Source organism: Pteropus vampyrus, unplaced genomic scaffold (assembly GCF_000151845.1).
Source record: "Pteropus vampyrus isolate Shadow unplaced genomic scaffold, Pvam_2.0 Scaffold768, whole genome shotgun sequence".
In the NCBI taxonomy this organism is placed as follows: Eukaryota; Metazoa; Chordata; class Mammalia; order Chiroptera; family Pteropodidae; genus Pteropus; species Pteropus vampyrus.
In genome coordinates, this window is record NW_011889549.1 from 70136 (window position 1) to 76146 (window position 6011).

Below are 6011 nucleotides of genomic sequence, written 5' to 3' on the forward strand. Positions count from 1 at the left end.
TTACAATCTTGATTATTCTCTTTTGTGATGTATAATCTGCTGTACACCCATCTTCATGGATGGCATAATGCTTAGTATAGTCATGTTATAATAAATATTTTACCTAAAGTAACACTGGAAGAGATTTTGCTTCCTGGAGTACAGTGAAAATCCCTGGAACCTGTCTCCCATCTCACTAATCCCAGAAGACACCAGTGGGCACACAGAACTTTCACCCATTAATTTCCCTGGCTTATCTCTGGGGCATAGGAGACCTGGGAGCGGAGAGTCCCGAGTTTTTGACCAGGAGCCCAACATTTTGCAGCAGAGCACGGGACCACAAGGTTTAAAGATGGCTCACTGCATTTACCTAGATCAACCTATAGGAGTTTTGTCCCCTCATCCAGCCCATCTCTAGAGAATCCTTGGAGATGTCAGCCCTGGGGAAGACCAGGAACACATTCCCATGGTCTAGCTTATCTTACATTCATCCCCTTAGCTGGAAGCACATATGTCAAAAGGAAGTTCACGGTCAATGTAAGGAGGTAGGTCCATGTCTGCTGAACAGATTCCACAGCCTAGAACTCCCTGTAGGAGATGAGGACATCCCTTCTTTAAGCTGGGGTGGATGGTTGGGGCTGCAATATAGCCCCGTTCTGCCCTACAGAGCTGATGAGAGAACCTATGGACGTGAGAGGGTGAGAATATACTGCTGCCCTCTCCTTAAACAAGTGGATGTACTTCAGACCAGAGGAATGAAGGGCCTGAGCACAACACTTTCTCAGATGACTGGTAAAACTTGACTTAAATCCTGGCTCTCCTGGGTTATGGTCCAGAACCCTCCATGCTTTCACCGTGTTTCTCTAACTGTATATTGAGGCAGGGCTTGAAGTGATGGTTAAGATCACAGTTTCAGTCTCTCTGAAACCCTACAGGATCTGAGAGATGACTTCAGACCCAAGCCCAAGCAGGAAGACTCCAGCTGCTTACACATAACACTTACTTTGACATGAGGATAATAAAGAAATCACTCTCTGTACCTGGAGAAGTTCAAAGAGGAAAGTGAGATCTGGTTGTCCCAAGTGATCAAGAGACACGTCTGCCTGGAAGGGGCTGCATAATCAGGGGAATCAATTTGTTATGTCTAGTAAGATTTGATTATGTGTGGAGTCTTAGGACATTCTGTGAGTATTGGTTTGGAACTGGTCCCTGGACACACACAGGGAAGAAAGGCTTCGATGCTTGCTTTCAAGATTGGATGCCCTCATAACATTGGGACCAGTGCCCAGAAGCCCCCAGGACTGGTTTACATTCTTTCTCTGCTTCTGCCAGATTGTATACAGAATATGAATTTTTCCTTTGGGCATTTAAATCTCTTCCCCTTCCTCAAATTTCTTAGCACAATTGTAGCAAATTGGGCTATACTTATCTCCATGAATTTCTATAGAGAAAGGAGGTCTGCAATACTGGCCACGATTCTGGCATGTAACAAATATTCAGCCTTATTTACAGTTGTGAGTAGATCATCATCCTACCATTCCCTTACTTAGGTACGTATCTGTAAGAAGTGAGGCACAGACTGAATGTGGGAAAAGATGCAAGGGCCAAGATCACTATGGGTGTGGAGGAGAAATCCAGCGGGGGATCATGGAAATAGAGAGCTCTGGAGAGCAGAAAGAGCAGGGAGATTCAGTTCAGTTCAATGTGACCAACATTTATTGCACTCTATGCCAGGCTCTGTGCTGGGTTCCAGGGATGTAGAGAATAGAAAAGACTCTTGCCTTCACAGTTGCAGAGTTCATAAGATTATAACTTTAATATAATGAGGTGAGAGATACAATAGTTTTATGTACAGGATGCTGTGGAAACTTGGGGCAGGAAATTGAGCCTTGGGGGAAGCAAAGAAGGATTCCTGGAGAAGATGATACCTTGCAGTAGAATCTTTAAGGGTAAGTAGGAGTCATCCAGGAAGTACAGGAAAGATGGATTCAGGAAATTCAATAGATCTATGGTATCAGGCACAGAGGTGCAGGAGACTATAGTACATGCAAGTATGAACGCATATTTATGTATCACTAGAACGTGGGGTGTGGTTATAGATGAGGCTGGAGAGGGAGGTAGAACCAAGTTACAAATGGCCAGGAATAAAATTTTGACAACTGTAGACTGGATGTTTTTTAGAGGCACTACTGATTAGAGTGCAAGGAAGGGATAAGGTCTGATTTTTTGGTAGATCCATTGAGCAATTCTATGCAGGATGAATTTAGGGGACGAGATTTGAGTTCAGGAAGTTAGAAGGCTTTTCCAACAGTTCATTCAGCTCTTTAAGCAACACCTTTGTTGGCTTATCCTTTACACTGCCACATCCCTCAAGCAGAGAATATCCACTATAGAACAATGACTAAGAAAGGGGTATTGTACAAGCAAAGCCTATGCAGAAGTTGAAGAAAGAGATAATGTCAATATCTGAAGAAGAGTAGTCTGAGTCTGGGGTATTCATTATGCTGTGCATTTACCATAAGGCAGGATTTATCTCTTGGTTTTCCATTCCCCCAAAGCACATTCATTCCCCAGTGCAGATTCACATAAACCAGGCTCATAAGGTTGATCTACAAAACAGATATCACGATTTATTAACTTAGGATGAGAAACAGTCATCATGGGATTGGAATGTTCTTATGTCAGCTGGGTCTTAGCAAGGGTACTTTCTTTGTATGAGTCCTTATGCCTTGCTGGGGGATAGACACGGTTGGATTATTTTAGGTTCATGATTACATTGATGGGGGTTTGGCCAGAGGAGAACGTTTTTTATTGATATGGGTTCAAAGTCCACACATCTTACATTGATTTTCCTTGGTTTGTGTCCTAATACATGCTTTTCAGTGTTAAAATAATATTAACTCTAGTGGATGGAGTACATTTCCATAACTTAGATGTTATCCTCCTCAAAGAAAGGAAAGCTCTTCACTATGTTCAACAATTTGCTGATCATAGGGTGCTGTGAGATGCAGATAGCCTCCCAGCCTGACCTGAGCGTGATGCTGATGGTGTCACAGGTATAAGATTTTTCTATGTAGTGCTTTTCAGCTACTCAATATGGTAGCCATTTCAATTTCCTTCTTTCTAGGTCTCCTTTATATGACAGAGAAATAAAATTCTATCTTATTTAAGTCACTCTTATTTAGGGGTTTCCCATTATAGACAGCATACCAGATTCTAGTTATCACCACAGGCACATTATATTCAATAGAAAGCAGGTGAAGCAAAAGGAGGATTTGAGATAAAAATAACAATGTTTGTGGGCAAAAAGGCAAAGAAGATTACTACACAATGATAAGAAATGGGAAGATATAATAATTCTAAACTTACCAAAGGCACCTACTTTTATGGCATTAAAATACAAAGCTTAAGGACATAGCCAAGCAACATTAGAGCTCTCGTCCCTGTAAGGCAGGAGAGTCTTTGGTGTTTCTGCCTGGCAATGCAAATCTCGTTTGTGGGCTTTAGTATTTATAGTTGCTAGGAGATATGAAATTATAAAGCTCACGAGTGAGTGGACTGCTGAACTGCATCTGAAGAATGAAAGTCCCCAGTGGCCCTGAGCTCTGGCTGATTACTAAACAAAAATAGGAGAAAGTATGCTGGAGTATCCAATTAACGATCTTTGCTAGACCTGACATATTTTTCCCCATCTTTTATATCCCCTGCTTTTTTTGCCCTTAGGTTTTGGTGTCACTCTTATCAATAGGTTATTGTGAGGTTAAAAAAATTCAATTTGAGAACCTCTATCTTTTAACTGGTAATTATAGTGTATTTATATTTGCTGTAATAATTGATCATTTATTTCTATATTTTTTGTGCTTTCTACTTACCATGTCTTTGATTGAATGATTGCTTTTTGGATCGATTGAGGTTTAGCATTCCTTTGATTTGGTTTGGAAGTTACACATTCTATTTTCATTCTTATAGAAATTATCTTTTTTTTTTTTTAACAAAGAAACGACTATACAATGTCTCAAGTTAACTATTGCCTTTACCTTCTTCCAAATAATACAAAAACCTTAGAATGTTTTAGTGAAGTAGTTTCTTTCTCACCTTACATGTTGTGTTTAATATTTTAATTTAACCTTATTTTTATACCTCTAAATTACTTATTCATACATTTTATTAATTTACATGGTTATTGCTTACTTATATTTTCTGATGTGGGTAATTTGTTTGCTCATTGATACTTTTTCATTTCAATTCTCTCTGGGCTTAATTTATAACTTTATGAAGTATATCTTTTAATAATTGTTTCAGCGACCATTTGTTAATGGTAAATTCCTAATATCTTATCATACACAGCTTATCTTGGTATAGAAATTTAGATTAGTAGTTATTAATAGTTATTTTCTCTCAACAGTTTGTAGATATGAAACCTACGTAGCATCCTACCGGGGCTTAGAACAGGGCTGTCGACACAGTGTGCTTTCAGTTGCCAGCATGTAAGTAGAAAATACACAGGAAATGTATTTTAATGGTGAGACATCATGTTCAAAGCCAGACGTTTAGTTTATTGGACTGCTCAGTGGAGCAAACAGATGTCCTTGTTCCTGAAAGGTTCACTAGCCAGGCAACCCCCCATCTCTCGAGAGCTACATATAGAGTGACTGTCCTTTAACGCTCAGCTGTCTCTTTGCTGATTGGTTCAGCTATGAGGAGCTTACTCTTGGTTTTTGTGGTCCTTGTCTTGCTCTCCTATGTTCCACCAGGTAAAATGGAATCTCCCCATCCCTTGGAATTATGAACGGTGACGGGACAGAGGTTGTGAGGTTCTACAAGAGTAAGAAGAAAGCAGGATTTGGATGACAAAAGGCTGAAGTAGGGAGGGATGTGAACAGAGACAGACACTCTGGGCTGTTCCAGGGAATAGAGAGAAGATGTAAGGACACATAATAGAAGGTGGGTCTCTTCAGAGAAGAAACTAGTTCTGGGTTTTGGTTTGGGGAGTTTGTAAAGATCGAGGAGAAAGTCGAACTGATGGTGTTGGCAGAGGTGGAGCAGAGCAAAAGCACGAGACCTTTAGAGAACAGGTAGGACTTGGGGGATGGGAGGAAGGTCATTTCTTTAGGACTCTTAGAATTTGCACTCCCAAGTCAGTTACCCATGTTACTTTTCATGCATTTAGAAACTAAGGCAAATTTGATACTGAGCAGAGTCAGCAAAGAGAGTTGGTCATTCAAATGTATTTACAGCGTGATGGGAATCTTAACATCAGTTAGAGGGTCAGAATTTATGTTCTCTGTACAGAAGCCATCACCTTGATAATACAGAGAAGAATCCACTTAAGTTACTAAAGTGAAGGCTCTCAAAAACTGTTTTGCTTGTGGTTTGCTGGGATCTGCAGAAAGCTTTTACCCTTGGCCCTAAACCTTCATATTCATAAGGCACTACTTAAAGGCTACATGTTAAGTATTCTAAAGACAGGTACAGATGAGGGTTGTGTTGAGACTGCTGCTGCTGTCTTGAGTGGCAGGACATCTGGACACTTTACACTGTGTTGCCACTGGACTCCTTTGTCCTCCAAGAAGTGTCCCATGGCTAATGGGCGCACAGCAGACACATTTGCTTGCCAGCGGCCTTTGGTCATACCACATTGATTATTCTCACACCACAAAGCTCCAACAGATGGTTCTGTGGACCTGCTGGGTGGACAGACTGACAAGGCCTAGCACAAAAGAGTGGATAATTCAGTAGGGTGATGCCGAGCCACCCTTACCTTCTTGAACTGCCTTCCTACCCCTCCTCCCCTACCCCTCAGCTTCCAGAGGCACTCAGGTCTTAAGGTTAGGAAAAATACTAGCAATAGATTTAGTGTTTCAGGTATTTCAAACCATTTCACATTCATTATTCCATAGGATGCTTTCACATATCCTATATTTAAGCCAGGGAAGGTAGTAAGACACTTGGCAAAAAGTCACACAGACGTTATTGGGAATGCAGGACCAGAAACATGGGCTTATGTAATGCTAGGTCAGTGATTGTTCCTT